Below are 19,675 nucleotides of genomic sequence, written 5' to 3' on the forward strand. Positions count from 1 at the left end.
TTTATTTATTTATTTGACAGAGAGAGACAGCCAGCAAGAGAGGGAACACAAGCAGGGGGAGTGGGAGAGGAAAAAGCAGGCTCCTAGCGGAGGAGCCTGATGTGGGGCTGGATCCCAGAATGCTGGGATCACGCCCTGAGCCGAAGGCAGACACTTAACAACTGCGCCACCCAGGCCCCCCTAAAATATATTTTTAAACTGTTTTTAAACTTCACTAGTATAAAATAAAACAAAAATAGAGAAAGCAAGACCCCCCCCCCCAAAAAAAGTATAGCTTAGTGGGTTATAAGGTCAAGAAATAAAGCTTTGCTGGCCTCACCAGAGGCCCCTTGGTGGGTCCCATCCCTGCTACAGCCCCCCTCTCTCCTTCCTTCCAAAGGCCCCCAGCCTACCTTTGTATCCATTTCCTTCTATTTCTTTTTGGTTTTATTTCCCAAATGTGTATCCCTAGGCACTGTAGTTTAATTTTGTCCATTTTAAAACTTCATATACCTTTTAAGACTCTTTAATCTACAGATACCCCCTCTATCCCTTTTCCTTGCAATTATCTGCTCAAGACCCTGGACCCTCAGACCCCCTGTGGGAATCTTCCCACAGTCCAGATTTAACTGATGCTGTCTTAGGGTGCAAGTCAGCGTGCTCTTCTTCCTATTTCCTTTGAATTGGCGGCTAGATCCAAAGCCTTGATCAGCCTCAGGTTCGGACCCTGTGGCAGAGCTGGGGTGGTTTGCGTCTTTCCTCAGGAGGGCTGCTTTCCTCTGGTTCCACACTGCTCATAGCTGGTACCCAGAGAACCACTTCCCTGAGAAAAGCCCAGGTCCAGCCCAGCCTAGCCTCTCAGTGGCTCTGCAGTCCTCGTCCAGCCCATCTCTCCAGTACCGGTGTGACAGGTGTTGCAAGAGGAAGAGCCTGGATGTTTCCTCTGGCCTAATTCACCCGGATGGGCTCACAGCACCATCCACCTCTCAGGCCCTCCCTTCCCCCAACCCCCAGTGCCTCTGCCTTTCCCTATCTGTCCCTCTTGTCCCCTCTCTTCAGCTTTCCTCTCTTCCTTTCTCCCTTTGTTTATATGGTGTTTGATGGGAAAAAGTTTTGAGGCTTAGGAGAGGGAGTCTCATCGTGTTTCATTGCTCACCATTGCAGGGACTGTGGAGCCTCATTTTACTGATCTGTAAAATGAAGGTGTTGGTCTTGATGATTTAAACGGTTGCCTCACACTCTGTCCCATGAGTATTGTGTTTTACAAATTTTCTCTGTGTTTGAAAGCTGTTTCAGAGGATTTTTTTCTCCTTGTAGAGCACAGCCTCAGTGGTAAGGAAATGGAGAAATGCGTAGAGCATAGAGAATGGCCAGAATCCAGTCTTTCCTCCTATCTGTGCCTTTAGGCCAGTGGGCTGGGTGAGCAGTGGAAGGCTCCTGTGGGCTGTGGTCGTGGCCTCACTTGCTGGTCTCAGGCTCTGGGTACAGAAACCTGCCTTTCAGAATAGGGAAGTGTGTCAGCTGCCAGTGCTGCTATGCCAGCAGGTGGCTAAAGATGTGGGCAGGTGGAGGGCCAGAGATGGTTTCCGCGTGAGAATAGGCCCAGGCTCCAGGCCCGGGAACTTGTCAGCTGGCCCTGGCTTTCTGGTTTGCAGGCCCCACCCAGCTTACCCCAGAATTGGATGGGCAGCCCAAGCCTGTGTCTAATGTGAGGGTGACTCTGTGCTTACCTCAGAGAGCCGCTGCCTGATCCACTGTTGCTGGGAGGATCTGGAGGTAAAGGACTGTGCTGGCGGCTGGCCTAAACCTTCCTGTATACTGTGTACCGAGCCCATTGCCCTACCAGTGGGAATTGCCCCCGAAAAGAGGTATCATGTGCTATACCAGGATTTATCTGGCCTTCCACTAGTGCCGAGACACTTAACGTATGCCTGTCGTGTTTGTTGTATTATTTCACACATTCAAGATTTCATTTATTTTAGACATAAATAATTTTGAAGCCAAGTAAATTCAGATTTTTGCATGCATTATGTCTGTCCACTAAGGTTGCTTAGGCCTAAGGAGGTAGACCAGGTTTTGTTTTCTTGGTTTGAATCCAGGTTTTCTGAGGGTTGTCCTTTAGGGAGGAGAATGTAAAGAATTCCAGAGTCAGGGAGGTGTGGGCTGCGCTGGAGGAAGGGCTGCTGAAGCTGCTTAGCCATGCTCAGGAGCTGCCCAGAGGAGTGGGTGTCAGGCAGCTAGCATGGTGCTGAGGGGAGTGCTGACTCCCCTGTGTGAGAGAGATCTTTACCATTTCATTTAAAAATTGAATTACTCAGGGGGCGCCTGGGTGGCGCAGTCTATGGAGCGTCCGACTCTTGATTTTAGCTCAGGTTATGATCTCAGGGTCGTGGCTTCCAGCCCCGTGTGGGGCTCCGAGCTCAGCAAGGAGTCTGCGTAAGACTTTCTCTCCCTCTCCCTCTGCCCTCTACTTGCGCTCTCTGTATCTCAAATAAATAAATGTCTTTAAAAAAAAATTGAATTACTCATATTTTTGTGAGATACATCTATGGCTACTTGCTTAGTGGGGTAAAGCAGGAGTTAAAGCCATGTTTCCTAGTGTTGGCTGCTCTGGTGTTCTTTGGTGTCCGTGATCAGCTAGTGGTGAAAGTACTTAGAGGGAGTCCCTACTTTCACCTCAGGTGGTCAGCCAGGAGTAGGCCCTAGCCAATTTATCCTAGGCCAGAGCTGAGTTTTCTTATTCTTCAGGCTTTGAAAATGTATTCTTTTATAGCTAAAGCTGTTTCACTGAATCTCCTGGTAACCAGTACATTTTTTGATGTCACCATTTTGTAAAAAATTGACGCATAATTTATACATGTAGCAAAATGCACACATCATGGATGTATAGCTCAACACATTTTTATATATGTATATACCACTGAGATTAAGATATAGAACATTTCCAGAAGGTTCCATCATGCCTTTCTCCAGTCAGCATCTCCCCAAAATTAACCACTCTTCTGACCTCTGTCCATGGGCTTAGTTTTGATGCTCTTGACCTTCATGTAAGTGGAATGATCGAGTGTGTGTGTGCATTCTCATTTGTCTGCTTTTTTCTTGCTGAACGTTAGGTCTCTGACATCTGTGGGTTCTGTACAGCAGTTCTCTTTTGTTGTATAGTATTTCATATGAATATATCACAATTTACTGCTCTTTGTGTTGGTAGACATTTGGGCTATGTCCAGTTTTTGACATCATGAATACTACTGATACTAATATTCTTGTCCATTGTCTTTTTTTTTCTTCCTATAATGTATTTCTTTTTTTTTTTTTGGTTTTTTTTTTTTTGTTAGTCACCATATTGTACTTCATTAGTTTTCCATGTAGTGTTCCGTGATTCATTATTTACATATAACACCCAGTGTTCATTGCAATATGTGCCCTCCTTAATACCCATCACCGGGCTAACCCATCCCCCCGACACCCCCCCCCGAAATTCTCAGTTTGTTTACCAGAGTCCAGAGTCTCTCATGGTTCGTCTCCCCCTCTGATTCCCCCCCTTCATTTTCCCCTTCCTTCTAATGTCCTCCATGCTATTCCTTATGTTCCACATATGAGTGAAACCCTATGATTATTGTCTTTCTCTGCTTGACTTATTTCACTTAGCATAATCCCCTCCAGTTCCATCCATGTCAATGCAAATGGTGGGTATTCATCCTTTCTGATGGCTGAGTAATATTCCATTGTATATGTGAACCACATCTTCTTTATCCATTCGTCTGTTGAAGGGCATCTTGGCTCCTTCCACAGTTTGGCTATTGTGGACATTACTGCTATGAACATTGGGGTGCACGTGGCCCTTCTTTTCACTACCTCTGTATCTTTGGGGTAAATACCCAGTAGTGCAATTGCTGGGTCATATGGTAACTCTATTTTTAATGTCTTGAGGAACCTCCATACTGTTTTCCAAAGTGGCTGTACCAACTTGTATTCCCACCAACAGTGTAAGAGGGTTCCCCTTTCTCCACATCCTCTCCAACATTTGTTGTTTCCTGCCTTGTTAATTTTTGCCATTCTAACTGGTGTAAGGTGGTATCTCAATGTGGTTTTGATTTGAGTTTCCCTGATGGCTAATGATGTTGAAAAAAATTTTTTTTAAAGGTTTTATTTATTTTAGAGAGCGAGAGCATGCACAAGCAGGGGGAGTGGTAGGCAGAGGGAGAAACAGGCTCCCTGCTGAGCAAGGAGCCGGACGTGGGACTCGATCCCAGGCCCCTGGGATCATGACCTGAGCCAAAGGCAGATGCTTAATCAACTGAGCCACCCAGGCGTCCCTGAACATTTTTTCATGTGTCTGTTAGCCATTCATATGTCTTCTTTGGAGAAGTGTCTGTTCATGTCTTCTGCCCATTTTTTGACTTATTTGTTTTTTTGGGTGTTGAGTTTGAGAAGCTCTTTATAGATCTTTGACATCAGCCCTTTATCTAATGTCATTTGCAAATATCTTCTCCCATTCTCTGGGTTGCCTCTTAGTTTTGTTGACTGTTTGCTTTGCTGTGCAGAAGCTTTTTATCTTGATGAAGTCCCAAAAGTTCATTTTTGCTTTTGTTTCCCTTGCCTTTGGAGACGTGTCTTGAATGAATTTGCTGTGGCCAGTGTCGAAGAGGTTATTGCCTATGTTCTTCTCTAGAATTTTGATGGGTTCCTGTCTCACATTGAGGTATTTCATCCATTTAGAGTTTATCTTTATGTATGGTGTAAGAGAATGGTCGAGTTTCATTCTTCTGTATATAGCTGTCCAAGTTTCCCAGCACCACTTATTGAGGGGCTGTCTTTTTTCCATTGGATATTTTTTCCTCATTTGTCGAAGATTAGTTGACCATGGATATGAGGGTCTATATCTGGGCTTTCTGTTCTGTTCCATTGATCTATGTGTCTGTTTTTTTGCCAGTACCATGATGTCTTGGTGATCACAGCTTTGTAATGTAGCTTGAAATCAGGCATTGTCCATGTCTTCTATTGGTGTATACCTAAGAATGAATTGCTGTATATATTTGATATTTTAATTACTGGGAATTTTGTATATATGCCTCTTTGTGTATTTTATTTTTGAACTTTTTATTATGGAGAATTTCAGGTACACTTAAGGACTAATACAGTGAATCCCTACTCACACTTCCAACCACTACCCCACCCCACATAATTTTGAACCATGTCTCAGGCACCGGTCATTTCCTCCCTCAATAGTTTGGTGTATGGCTCTAGAAGATAACGTAACCATAATGTCTGCTGAGGGCCTCATGCTCCTTCTCTCTGGTCCTGGTGTTCTCCAGGGTTTGTATCCTGGTCCTCATGGCAGAGTATGGCTCCCAGTTCCTGTTACTCCTCATCTTGGTGAAGTTGCCTAGGTCACCCGGTTTTTCCAGGCATCCTTTGAACCGGAACGAGCATGATAATAGAGTTGGGAAGGTCACTTTAGGACTTTGGAATGTCCGTTGCTGTTGTGGGCACCACTTTCTGTTGGGTTGATTGTCCATGTGTATAAGTCAGGCTGATTTGAGAGAAAGATGAGCGTGAACTGGTGAGTACTTCTCTGCTTAGGTGCAGACTGCCTGTCCCAGATGGCTGCACTGGCTTGGGATAGATGGTTCTTTCCCCAGGGCCCCAAGAGTGGAGGGTGCCACCTCCAGAACAGCTGGGCTTCAGCATTCCTTGTCAGGCCCTGCTCCGCAGTTGAAGGACAGCAGGCATCAAACTTAGATTTGGACCTAATGCTGTAAGAAGGTTAATGTTTTTCAGAACTGTGAAACCACAGGATGAAAATTAGACTTGGGAGCCCCAAAATAGTCTCTGCTTCCCTCCCCTGTCCTTGTGTTCAGCACTGGAGTTGTTCTAGGGTGGGCCCACGAGGTGGCCTGTTTCAGAGGGCTGGTCCAGGGAAGCAACAATGGGAGCAAAGAGCACCACAAACACCTTATTATTTGGAGTCATTCGCCCATAAATTCTCCATAGCAATTTTCCTCTGAGGTAGTCAAGTTTGACTAGAAAAACATAGCACCATGTTTTGATTCATTAGTTGTCTGGATGCTCACCCTCCCATACTGCCATGCTGGCTGACCATGAAGCACCACTACTCCCGGCTTGAGTGTATGGTACCTGCTGCCCATCGTGGCCAATAGTCAGCAATACGAGAGGGGCAAACTGCTCTCTCCTGTGTTTCAACCCGTCCCACCCTCCTTCCTCTTATCTTGTTAATGTAGGAGTTTGCCAATACTTCCGTTTTAGTGAAAGTAAGGGAATATTCACTCATGTCTTTAGGCAGGAACTTAAATTGAAGGCATTTTGCCAATATTTGTCAATTCTAATTTGATTTGATTTCCACATCTAGGATTTTATGTTGAGATTTCCTCCCAGAAGAATGCAGGTATAAAAGTGAAAGCATCCTCGAGAGCAAAACAGGCAGGATACAGACACTTAGACGTGCTACAAGCAGCTAGGGTGAGTGAGGAGTTTGGTCCAGCCAGGGGGCTGAGGTCTCCCAGTTCTAGTAAAATTTAAAAAGTAACAGTTATGAAATATGTGATTTCATTTGAGCTTTAAGAATGAATTAAAGAGGGGCGCCTGGGTGGCTCAGCCGGTTGAGCATCTGCCTTCGGCTCAGGTCATGATCCTAGGGTCCTGAGGTTGAGTCCTGCTTTGTGCTCCTTGCTCAGCGGGGAGCCTGCTTCTCCCTCTGCCTGCCACTCCCCCTGCTTGTGCTTTCTCTCTCTCTCTCTCTCTCTCTCTCTCTCTCTGGCAAATAAATAAAATCTTAAAAAAATAAAGAAAAGAATGAATTAAAGAGGGGCACCTGAGTGGCTCATTCGGTTGGGCATCTGCCTTCGGTTCAGGCCATGATCTCAGGGTCCTGGGATCAAGCCCTGCATCGGGCTCCCTACTCATTGGGGAGTCTGCTTCTCCCTCAGCGCCACCCGCCTCCCCCCCCCACTGCTGCCCCTGCTCACACTTGCGCTGTCTCTCAAATAGATAAAATCTTTTTTTTTTTTTTTAAAGATTTTCATTTATTTATCTGACAGAGATAGAGACAGCCAGCGAGAGAGGGAACACAATCAGGGGGAGTGGGAGAGGAAGAAGCAGGCCCATAGCAGAGGAGCCTGATGTGGGGCTCGATCCCACAACGCCGGGATCACGCCCTGAGCCGAAGGCAGACGCCAAACCGCTATGCCACCCAGGCGCCCCTCAAATAGATAAAATCTTAAAAAAAAAAAAAAGAATGAATTAAAGAGAGGGGTGCCTGGGTGGTTCAGTCAGTTAAGCATCTGACTGGATCTCTCAGCTCAGGTCTTGATCTCAGGGTCATTAGTTCAAGCCCCTCATTGGGCTTGCATGGAGCCTAATTTTTTTTTTAATTATTTATTTATTTGACAGAGAGAGAGAGAGAGGGAACACAAATGGGGAATGGGAGAGGAAGAAGCAGGCTTCTCGCTGAGCAGGGAGCCCCATGCAGGGGTCGATTCCAGGACCCTGGGACCATGACCTGAGCCAAAGGCAGAAGCTTAACCGACTGAGCCACCCAGGTGCTCCGCATGGAGCGTACTTAAAAAAAAAAATGAATGGGGGCGCCTGGGTGGCACAGCGGTTAGGCGTCTTCCTTCGGCTCAGGGCGTGATCCCGGCGTTATGGGATCGAGCCCCACGTCAGGCTCCTCCGCTATGAGCCTGCTTCTTCCTCTCCCACTCCCCCTGCTTGTGTTCCCTCTCTCGCTGGCTGTCTCTATCTCTGTCAAATAAATAAAATCTTTAAAAAAAAAAATGAATGAATTAAAGAGAGATGTACTTGTTTATAGATTTAGAGACACATTAAATGTGTCATTTGTGGACATCGTAACAAAAAAAAGCCTAGTGTGGAGCCTACTTTTAAAAAAAAAATGAATCAAAGATTGATGTACTTATTTATGGATTTAGAACACATTAAATGTGCCATTTGTGGACAGCTACTGAAGAAACCCAGCTTGCTCACCAGAGGGCCTGGGAAAGAAGCCTATTTTTCACTTGTGCCCTATTGTATTATTGGAATTTGTTTTACCTCCATATGAATTACTTGTTTTTTTAGAGAGGGGAGGGGCAAAGGGAGAGAATCTTTTGTTTTTTGTTTTTGAAGACCTACCCATTTATTAGAGAGAGAGAGCATGCGCACACATATGGGGAGGGGCAGAGGGAGAGAATCCCCAAGCAGACTCCCCCCCACCTCACCCGACACAGGGCTTTACCCCAGGACCCTGAGATCATAACCTGAGTCTAAACCAAGAGTTGGTTTTGCCCCCATATGAATTAACTTTTGTTGCATTAAGCCTGAAGGACAGCTGATAGCATCATTGTGAGGCTTGCTGTATATCTTCCAAGTCGTGATCAGAAATTGTTAGTGGGAATCTGATGCTGAGATACACTAGGTTAAGCCTGCCTAGATCTTGGCGTGTAGCTCTGGGACCTCTGAACTTGGTGATGGTCGAGTCGGGGTTTTTTCTTCCAGGAGGGAAGGCTCCTGGGAAGGGAAGATGAAACTATTTTTAATCTTAAGCAAACATAGCCCAGTGTAGTAATTTCAGGCCCCAGTGTGACATTTTCTTCCATTATAACCCAAGTCACTTTTAAAACAAATAAACAAAGCCCTTTTTTTGTGTTTGTAGTGTTTCTGGGAGGAAAATGCTTTTAAAATACCACCCATTTCCCCTTATAAACTTGGAGGGCTTAGGGGCCTAGTGGGATTGTGTTTTGAATCATGCAGTCTGAGAATTTGGTGCCTGGACCCTGGAATGCTAGTGGGCAGAGTGCTGGGGTGTGAAGTAAGTGGTGGGGTTAGGGCTCCATAGGCCATCACAGTTTACAGAGCTCAAGTGCTGACTTTGCCTCACAACTGTTGATGAATAGCCCTGCTCTGCCAGGGAAGAATTGAGGTCCTGAGAGGGGAGGTGGACCATGCCCCACATTCCTTTCTTTTTTTTTTTAAGGATGTATTTGAGAAAGAGGGTGGGGGGGCAGAGAGGGAGGAAGAGGGACAAGCAGACTCTGCACTGACTGTGGAGTCCAATGTGGGGCTTGATTTAATGACCTGAGCCAAAATCAAGAGTTGGTCACTTAACCGACTTGAGCCACCCAGACGCCCCTCTGTTTTTTGTATGGAGGGAGAGGGAGGGAGAATCCCAAGCAGACTCCACACTGAGGTAGAACCCAATGCAGGGCCAGGGGCTCCATCTCATGACCCTGAGATCATGACCCGAGCCAAAATCAAGAGTCAGACGCTTGACTGACTGAGTCACCCAGGCGCCCTGAGATGCAGCTTTTTCTGATGATCAGCACTGATTAAGGAGTTTTCTCTACTTTAAAGTTGCTGTTTTTCCCTTTGCCATTAGTAAGTAGTTTATGGCGGGACACTTTGAGACTGTGTAGCTATCCTGTTTTTCCTTAAACTTTGACCTTCTACCTGGAGCATCTGTTGATACTTCTAAGATCATTCCTTCTGTAGTGGTGTCATCTTATCCTAAGAAGAGCTTTCTTGGCTCCCCCATTTATTTATTCATTGGGTTATTGGCTTATTAGTTCATTTTGCTAACTTAGAATGATTCTTGTCATTATTTTGATGCCTAGAGTGTCCCAGGTTTGGTAGCAGGAGTCCCTTCTGTGTTCTTTTGACATGTTCCCATTGTTGTTTGAGCACTCCCTTTCTTTTTCTTTTCTTTCTTTCTTTCTTTTTTTTTTTTTTTTTAAAGATTTTATTTATTTGACAGAGATAGAGACAGCCAACGAGAGAGGGAACACAAGCAGGGGGAGTGGGAGAGAGAAGCAGGCTCATAGCGGAAGAGCCTGATGTGGGGCTCGAACCCATAACGCCAGGATCACGCCCTGAGCCGAAGGCAGACGCCCAACCGCTGTGCCACCCAGGCGCCCCTGAGCACTCCCTTTCTGATGCAACTAGACATTCCAGCCTCCTTGCCCCAGCCTGATATCAGCCCTTTCCACAAGGAGCCTTGGTGCCTTTTAGTTGAAATGTCATTTAAAACCAAGGTACAGATTCAGGGTACATCTTTTTATTTATTGAAAGTCTTCTAAAACTAATTTTGTATTCAGTTACTTAATCATGTTGCAGTTGAATAAAGGAGTTTCGTGAGTGTCCAGGTTTTGATTTTTGTTGTATGTGGAACAAGTGAACATGGTATCATTGAGTAAGTTGGACTCTAGCAACAAAATAAAAGAACGCCCTGCCTGCTCAAAAAGAATGTATTGCTACTCAATTGGTAGGGAAATCAGAACCACTGAACTGATCTCTAAAGAGGAAGGCTATCCCTGGATGTCTATACCAGGGACCCTGAAATCCAGCTCCCCAGGCAGTGTCCACAACTGTTGTCAGAGCTTTGAACGAATGGTGCAGTGTCCCTTGAGGCAGTGGAGCACATGTCCCCTGTGTTTCAGGGGGTCTTGACATAGTTCTCCCCCAAGCGGGTGCCAGTGTCATGGGAAGACGTGGGTCTGACCCGTGTTCTCCCTGTGCCATCATTAGACTACGTGGGCAAATCAGAGCTGAGAATTTAACAAAGTAGGAAAGGTGTGTTGGAGGGCTCATGAGATACTGGAGGGCTCATAAGATACTAGAGGGCTGAGTTTGGCAGATTCCCGGAGGAAGCAGCATTTGGGGACTGGGAGCTGGAGGGTGAGAGGGAGCTAGAAGAAAATTCCACTTAATGAACGCTTATGAGTACTTCTTTTTGTGCCAGGCGGTGAAGGTGGACCTGATGCCACAGGCAGCTGTCATGAGCTGCCTGGAATGCAAGAGCCGGGTGATGGCAGTTGTGGCTTGGGCAAGTTAATCTGGTGAACTGGGCTCTGGGTGCTGGCTCTGCCTCCTACTGGCTGTGGATCTCCATTTTTTTCATGTTATAAAGGAGACATTAGGTGTTCCATTGCTGTGAGGATGCAGGGTCACATGCCAGTCTTAAGGTGCTGCATCCAGAGCACGATACTCGTCATTATGGCAGCTGAGTGCTGGGTAAACCAGGGGAATAAGGTCACTGAGGAAGCAAGCTGAAGTTGGCCTTGGGTGGTCAGTGCATCAGAAAGGGGTGCCTTCTGCTCCCCTTTTCCTGAGAAGTCTCATGCTTGACCCTGGAGGCATCTAGCTGTTTGTGAAGTGGTAAAGCAAAGGGAAGGCATTAACTTCGGTAGAGTGTCACGTTTGAGGTAAAACATTGATTTGTGTTTTTTGGACACCTGTTCCATTGAAGGGTTGGGTTGCGTGCGGTGGGAGTAAGCGGTCCGGGTTAAGTGGAGCATAATTGTGCTCTGGGAACATCTGTGGCTCTGTCTTCAGGAGGACATGCTATGGAGGTTACTCATCGTTAAATGAGTGGCAGGGATTGGACATGATTGGATAGGAGGAAAAGCACTCTTGGAGTGGTGAAGGAAGGGCAGTCCTTGGGAGAAAAGGACTTGGAGCCCTGTCCAGAAGATAGAGAACCTGAAGGTCAGTAGACATGTCAGCACTGGGCAGTGATGCAGTGTCCCAGTTTGTGGAGGAGAGGAGCCCAGAGTGACCAGAGGTCAGGTGTGAGCCAGGAATCGTGGATAAGGCATCAGCCAAGGCTGGGGGTGCGGGGAAGTGGAGAGATGACAGGTGAGGCAGGAGGCACCCAGGAGGTGGGAAGGGGGTAAGGATCCAGTGTACACTTTCTCAGGTCTTTGACCTATTTTTGAACTTGACCGGAAGGCTGGGTCTTGACTCACATCATTGGGTGGTGACAGTGGGCTCATCTCCCACGAAAGACCAAGCAAAAGCAGGTGTCTGCCTGGATCCTCCTGTCCCTTTCCTTCTCAGTGTTCTTGGATGGACAGACTGGTCTAGGAAATAGAGGCCATACTCTGAGGCCTTGGCTTTCCGTGGTTGGTGCTGACCTACATTCTCCTCCCCTCTGTCCAGGCCTTGCTGTTTGTCTCCCACTGAACCAGTCTGAGCTTAGGACCCAGGTGAATTGGGCCCCGTTCTGGCCCTCAGTGGACATTCAGTCTAGTGGGGCAAGTTTTTATTGGGAAACAAGAGAAGCTCATATAATTTTTTTTGAGACTTTAATCTTCTAAGAAATAGGCATTTTCATTTTATATTGTTCTTTGTGGAGAGATTGAAACACAAATGGAATGGGTTTGGAATTAAAGAGCAGGTAGGGAAGGTAGGACAGTATCTGATACTGAGTAGGTGGTCCAAATTTGTTGAATAAAAATTATCAAAATGTTCCTCTCATGTATGTTCTTGTTAGAGCAAGGTGCTTATGGAGAAAGAAAAGTAATTACTGCAAAAGCGAACTGTACGTGTTTCTGTAATATTTATCCCGTGTCTTTCATCTAAAGAGCAAAAAGATACCAAGTATCATTATTTAATTTGCCATTTGTCCAAATTATATCTGTCCATGCTATTATTGTTGTAGTTGGTGTTATTTTATTCTGTATTTGCCTAGAAAAAAAGGCTTCTGAGAACGAACTTAGATTATAAAATAATTTTAAAAAATTAGATTATAAAATAATTTTTAAAAAATCCTGTTGGCCAGAAAAATCGCTGTTGCTCCATTACCCCTCTGTTGCTCTGTTCTCTGGAGTGCTGGGACCTCTGATAGTCACTGACCTCTTGCCTGCCCCATACCCAGAGGACAGTCACACCTGAGGTTCTGTTGGGCAGGACTACTTCTTTCCTGTCGAGGGGTGAATGAAGTTAGAACATATTCACTCTCCTTCAGAATGTTTTGGAAATGATTTCTTTAAACCCCGCTGTGTCGAGGCCCATCATTGCTGTGCACTAACCACTTGCAGGCCTTGGCATCCAGGCGCCGCAGTCAGTGTTGTGGAGTCATCTAGCAGGGCATGAGCCTCGGGGAGGTAACCAGTACCAGAGAGGTGCACACTGGTCCTGTGTGAGGTGCTTAATGAGTTGGGGAGGCGAGCCTTCTTACTTCCTTAGCTCCACGGTCAGTGACAAATTCAATACCAAGTAGTTAGTCTATAAAAGCAAAAGATAGCTGAGATCCCTGGATGCATTACAAGTAATCTAAAAAATGGATTTGCAGACTTTAAATTAGCTTTCTGTGACTTACCTATAGTTGCTTGCTTACTTTATAGGGTTACCCTCCCAGAAGCCGCTGCTCCGATTTGCCGCTTCACTAACCCTTGGGGTTTGAGAGGTGGAAACTCTGGTTTCAAGAGTGTGCTGGCTGACTTCCTGCTTCTTAGCCTTTGTGCATGTAGAGAGCTTGAGTGACTTTTTGATGTGTCTGTGGATTATGAGAGCTTGATTATTTAAAAAAAAAGAAAGACAAAACTCTTAACTCTCTACATAAATAAACTGGTAACTGATGAATTTGCTATATTTTTAGTTCTTTGTCCTAAGGAAATCTGGGTTTTCTTTTAAGCACTGGTTGAACATGGTTAATGACCTAAGGCCCGCAGAGGGACTGGAGGGCTGCTCCCTCCCTTGGGATGAAAATCAGCTCTAAGGAACCTGTGGCTTCCTGTTTGCTCCCTCTTCTGTTCTGAGGGCAGGTTGCTGGGTGGGACACTTAACTTGGGTTGTAACAGTCCGTGAGATCCTGAAGGGTTCCTACAGAGGGATCGACAGAGTGAGAGTGAGGGCTGTGGTTTTTGTGGTCATTTTCTCAACCAGGTAAGAAATGTCTCAAGGCCGGCCTGTCTTAACTGCCCCAGGATGAACAGGTCAGCAAAGGTGTGGAGGGAACTCTCCCGGATTCCCTGTTGGTTGCTGCTTTGACTGTTTTATCTCTGCATTTCCCACTCTTCCCATTTAGAAATCTTATCAAGAGATAACTAAGGTGGAGGGATAAGTGGAGGGACAAAGGCCAAATCCTGTTTTATCAGTCAAGCTCTACAGGGCGGCTTAATGTGAGGAGATAGAATTAGAGCTCTCATTCTCTCTCTCCTGCCTGTGACCTCTCTACCTTCCTGGTCTTTTCCTCTTACTCACCAAGCAAGTTCTGAGCAGGGAGGGCAGTGACTGTCCCCGTGACTCTGAGAGGGGCTAGCCTGGTGGGTGTGTGTTGCTGTGAAACCCCTGATAGTGTCCTCTTGATCCATGCATGAAAGAAAAGCAAAGAGGAGGTTCCTGACTCTTAATTAGGTCTATTCTTAAGGCCCCAGAGCTTAAAAAACAAAACAAAACTACAGAACTTTTGATTTAAGATTCACTGGACTGGTATACAGCGAGAGGGCAAAGATAAATTTTCTGCTTACCGAAGAGGTCCTTTAAGTAGTCAGCTCCCAGTGCAGATAACTACATGGAGACTGGGAAGGGCAGGGTGTCTTTGTGCTCACTTTGTGTGTGTGTGTGTGTGTGTGTGTGTGTGAGAGAGAGAGAGAGAGTGTGTGTGTGTGTGTGTGTGTGTGTGTGTGTGTAAAATGTGATCTCTATACCTAATGTGAGGCTCTGACTCATGACCCAAGTGGAAATTATGAGTTGGCCGCTTAACTGACTGAGGCGCCCGAGACCTGCACTATATTGATAAGATGGAAGATCCAGCATACCTGGTGGGGAGGAGCCTGAACTGGATACATTTCTCTAAATCTGAGCAGAAATGAGATTTCGATTCTCTGAATCTCCTTGAGCAGCGGCCCAGCATCCTCTGCTGGGAAAGGCTAGCAGTGCAGACGCTGACGGGGCCTGGCCCAGGAGTGTTGCCTTCGCCCGTTCGCTGGGAGCCGGTGCTCTCAGGTGCCACTCTAGGCAAGCCTGGTTGTGAGGTCCGTGTGTCAGGCGTCCCTGTCCTGCCCAGCGTTGGCCTTGCCTACTCCTCAATGCCTGATGATGGCGTAGCCGCGGGTTTACAGACCAGAAGTTCCGAGAGTCTGCAAGGCCATCTTTTGGCTGTTTTTCTACAGCCTTCGGAAGCGCACCTCTAAAACCGACCAGAGAGGTTTGTAATGATTTAGATTTTATAGTTGTTGCAAGGCTGAGGTGGGTAGAAGGGCCAATTAGAGCCATATGTGGGAGGGAAGGAATTCAGCTAGCAAGAAAGCCTGAGCAAACGGAGTGGGTGCTAGTTGTGTCTTGTCCTTTTATAAACAAGGTTTGTTGGTCTGGCAGTTTCTGGCATGGTTGAAATACTCTCGATGGTCGAGCCGTAAGAATGTGGCCCAAAACAAGAGAGTAGCCAAAGCAGGTCACGACTTTAAATACTGAAGGTTGAAGTATGTGCCTAGATAAACACTGGGTGCAGCGGCCGCCTTCCAGGGAAGGTGCAAGAACCCCCCATTCACCAGGGTGAGGACGCCCCTCTCTGGCATCTGTGTTGTGAGGCTGCTGGCAGGGCGAAGGGCTGGGTAAGGAGGGACTGGACTAGGGAGCTGGGGGTGCTGGTCCCTCTTCAGTGTTTCCTCTCACTCCTCCGTTTTGGAGTCTGATTAGCCAATTAGGTCAGGAAGGCCAGCCGTCAGCACACTTTTTCTCAGCTTAATTCATCGAAGTCAGATGAGCATATTAGTTTTGAGTGATGGCACTTATTTGTAATCTTTTGTAGTATAATGGAAAAAAATCAGGAAAGTCAGCTTTTAACTTCAGAGTGTGAAATCAGGTGGTGACTTCTTTTGTGCTTAGTGAATCATTTCAGGGATTCAGTGGAAACCGGTTCCCTATACCCTAACGTCTGCCGAGTGCCTGCTTGATGCTAAGCATCTACTGGGGAGAGGGCAGGAGAGGACATGTTGCCGAGACCCCAGCAGTGGACCTCTTCTGCCTCCTTTCCTCTCTGGGCAGCCCTCGGCATCCGGCCTTGACACAGACAAACATTGACCATCCTGCCCTCAAAACGTAGTCCTGCTCTACGTTCGTGCCGAGATGGAGAGGGGTTTGGATAGCCGGGGGGATGTCTGGGGAGTCACAAGGAAACTTTTTAGTTTCCAGTAAGCACCTACTTGGTGTTTGTAAATTTGCCGATTTATAATATGTAAGTACTTAGTTTTATTCTCTCTTGTGCTTTATGACTTAGTAATGTGTGTAAATCTTAATTGAGTATTTTTGTATGAAATCTGAGAAGGCTGCATGCATAGCAGATGATGCTTCACTCCTAGCACAGGGTAGGTAGTCGGTAAATATGCACTGAAGTGTAATTATTGTTGGGCTGTCTTGAGATAATTGTAATTTGCTTTAATTGGGTTCTTGGATGCCACACGGGTACGCGCGTGTGGTAATTCATTTTCAGTTGGATTCTGCTGAGTCTGGCCGCCGACCTCTCACACTTACTCCCACCTCCCCCCCACCTCTCACTCCAGCTGCTATAGCCAGATGGTCCTTGTCTTTGGGCTCAGTTATCCTTTTCTGTTCTCAGTGCCCTACCTGGGCATCGATTAAGACTGGACCTAAGCCTCAGAAGTGTTTTTTTCTGAAGTCTAATTGGTGTGACTCTGAGTAATGTATGTGTGGGGTTTTTTTTGTTCTTTTAAGATTTTATTTATTTATTTGACAGAGAGAGAGAGAGCATGCACACACAAGCAGGGGGACTGGCAGGCAGAGGGAGAAGGAGAAGCAAGCAGGTTCCCTGATGAGCAGGGAGCCTGATGCTGGGCTAGATCCTAGGATACTGGGATCATGACCTGAGCCAAAGGCAGTCACTTAACCGACTGAGCCACCCAGGTGCCCGAGTAATGTGTTTTTAAAAAATATTTACTTATAATTGTGGTAAAAATACATGACAAAATTTACCATGTTACCCATTAAAGTTTTTTTTTAAGTTGTGGTAAAAAACATCTAACAGAATTTACCATGTTAATCATTTTTAAGTGTTCAGTTGAGTAGTGAGTAATGTTTAACAGCACACGGCATACTGAGGTCAGTGGAGTGTAGAATGAACTGTTTCTCAGTGAGTTTTGTCACAGAAGATGTGAAAAATTGACCCAGATGAAAAACCACAGTCCAGTGGAGAATGGCCTGCAGCCCTGGGTTTTTGAGCCTATTCCTTCTCGTCCTCCAGGACATGTTTGCACCTGAGTGAGTTTGTACCCAGGTATTAAACCTTTGCTTCCTTCCTGCCTTTGTTGAAAAAAAACCAAACCACCATCAGCAGAAACCATTGCCCTTCCTGCACCTCTGTGGTAAGTGAGAATTTGCAAAAGTTTTCCAAGTGAGAAAAGTTTGAAGCAGCTTTTCTAGTAGGTGATTATGTAGTGCTTGCTTCTCAGAGGTAATTTTTTTCTTCCACATATTTTTCCTTTAAGTGTCTTGCTGTGTATGTAACCCTAGACTCCTTTAGTGGGTTCTCCAGCTCCCTGGTGGTGTCTCTGTGGGTCTGCCCCCATACCTCTGGCGAGATTCCCACAGCGCATGGGCCAGGCAGGAACTTGTCTCATGTCAGGGAGTCCTCATCTGCCTCCAGAGCTGTGAGCGCTTTTGAGGTAACACCTTGAATCTTCACCAGTGACTTGGTTCCACACCTTTCTCATCTGATGCTAAAGAGTGAAAAAGCCTGTTTTTAACTCAAAGCAGAGAAAGCTGCCTGTCTTTTTGGTATTCAGAGCCCAAATAAACAGTGACTTCACACTATTGTTTTCCATTGTGTGGAGTACATCCTGTTGGCCATCAGTTTGAGCAGTTTTAAACTGGTTAACCCTCCAGAATTTTTATATTAATGTTAGACTGACATTTAATTTTAACTTCCGAGTGTCTGGACAAAAGCTTTTATTTTATTTTATTTTATTTTATTTTATTTCATTTCATTTCATTTCATTTCATTTATTTATTTATTTATTTTAAGATTTTATTTATTTATTCCGACAGAGATAGAGACAGACAGCGAGAGAGGGAACACAAGCAGGGGGAGTGGGAGAGGAAGAAGCAGGCTCATAGCGGAGGAGCCTGATGTGGCTCGATCCCATAACACCGGGATCACGCCCTGAGCCGAAGGCAGACGCCCAACCGCTGTGCCACCCAGGCGCCCCTTATTTTATTTATTTTTTTAAAAGAGAGAGTAAGCATGCGGACGAGCGTAGTGAGGGGTGGGGAGGGGCAGAGGGAGAGGCAAAGAGAATCTTAAGCAGGCTCTGCACCCAGCAAGGAGCTGAAGTGGGGGGGGAACCCGCATCCCTGAGGTCATGACCTGAGCCAAACCAAGAGTCAGACACCCAACCCATTGAGCCACTCAGGTGCCCCTGGACAAAAGCATTTTTGCTAGATGGAACCTAAAGGGGTTGTTTCAGTTGGTTTTACTTTTGACTTTTTCAAAACCATTTGAAACAGGGGCATGGAATTTTATTATTTGTCTGGTTTGAAAAGATAGTCCAATTTCCCTTAAATGTTTTAATTACTACGGTGAATAGAAGCAGTTTGATAGTTTAAGTACAGTTTTTAGGTAACCTAGCTATTGGGGAGTAGCAGTTCCTGGGAGTGGTGGGGCGGGCTGCCTCAGCCTCATTTTTTGTAGTTAGTAATGGATTGAAGCTCACAACTTTTCCTTCATTCTTAGAAAGCAAAAACTAGTAGGGAGCTGTTCTTTCAGAATTTTAGTTAAGATATCTTAGTTTCATTCCCTGTGGGCTTTTTTGCATATGAGGAAACATTAAGTTTAATATGAATTGAGTCCGTGCCACATACGAATTTGTTCCTTGCATTTACTGAGTGGAAAGCGTTTACTGACTGAGCTTCCTGTGTGCATGGGGCACTCATTAGCTCTGGGGAGGCAGGCTGAGCAGAAGAGAGCTGCTTCTTTGCTGGAGCTGGGCTTCCAGTAAAATCTTCTTCTAGTTCCCAGGGACCCGAGATTGTCTAGACAGAGTAGGGTCACAAGGCCTTGTGCCTCACGGGCATATATCCTCCCCCTTCCCGCCCCCCCAAAACAAGGCATGTACTTCAGTCACATATAGCTGGGGATTAGTATTGGTGACAGGAAGGGCCAGAAGGATTCCTGCTGAACTTGGCCCCCGGAAGTTTGGGGTCCTCGCCTATTGCTGTATAATGCTTTTGATTCCCTAGTTGTGTCCCTTGCTGACTGACTTGGTAAACTTAAAGTACACTTTCCTCCAAGGCAGATGTTAAGTATTTGGTTTACGAAGCACACCACCTTTTAGGCATTGCTGAAAACTTGACTTTCTTTTTTTTCCCCCTATCACTGGCAAGTCCCCAAAGTCACAGTTGGAGAAAGAAAGCATTGGCATGGCCATTGGGAGATGCAGGGGACTGCCAGCTCCAACCCCAACTAGATCTGGTTCCTTTTTTTTTTTTTTTAAGATTTTATTTATTTATTCGACAGAGATAGAGACAGCCAGCGAGAGAGGGAACACAAGCAGGGGGAGTGGGAGAGGAAGAAGCAGGCTCATAGCGGAGGAGCCTGATGTGGGGCTTGATCCCATAACGCCGGGATCACACCCTGAGCCGAAGGCAGACGCTTAACCGCTGTGCCACCCAGGCGCCCCCTAGATCTGGTTCCTGAGAGTGAGGACGCTTATCTGAAATGAGTCTCGGGGTCTGGGGCCCCCTGGGCTTCCTACCCCAGACTGTCCTTTCATTTTTGGGGGCCCATACCCCAGGAGCCTGGTGCGGGGTTCCCCTGCTCAGATATTCTTCCTCTTTCCTCACAGCCAGCGCTGTGGGAGTGCTGCCTCAGTGGTGCTGTTAGGTGCTGAATGTTCATCTGGCCCAGGGAGGGGTGGGATGGGTACCTAGGGTACTGTGGGGCTCTCTT

At 46.2% G+C, this 19,675-nt stretch overlaps 1 protein-coding gene across 9 annotated transcripts in view; it reads left to right on the top strand.

Annotated features, from left to right (window-relative positions):
* The window catches only part of DAG1 (dystroglycan 1), a 68,227-nt gene that overhangs the window by 16,915 nt on the left and 31,637 nt on the right, over window positions 1-19,675 (top strand). Inside the window, exon 1 of one of the 9 annotated variants that reach the window (XM_034658331.1) lies at window positions 13,632-13,656. The exons of 7 other annotated variants lie outside the window; for them this stretch is intronic. The gene's annotated coding sequence lies outside the window, so the exon portion shown is untranslated. Of the gene's footprint in view, window positions 1-13,631; window positions 13,657-14,521; window positions 14,921-19,675 lie in introns of those variants that run through there. One more of the 9 variants, XM_011226639.3, reaches the window with a different exon arrangement.

The sequence above is a fragment of the Ailuropoda melanoleuca genome, chromosome 4, assembly GCF_002007445.2.
Source record: "Ailuropoda melanoleuca isolate Jingjing chromosome 4, ASM200744v2, whole genome shotgun sequence".
Classification (NCBI taxonomy): Eukaryota; Metazoa; Chordata; class Mammalia; order Carnivora; family Ursidae; genus Ailuropoda; species Ailuropoda melanoleuca.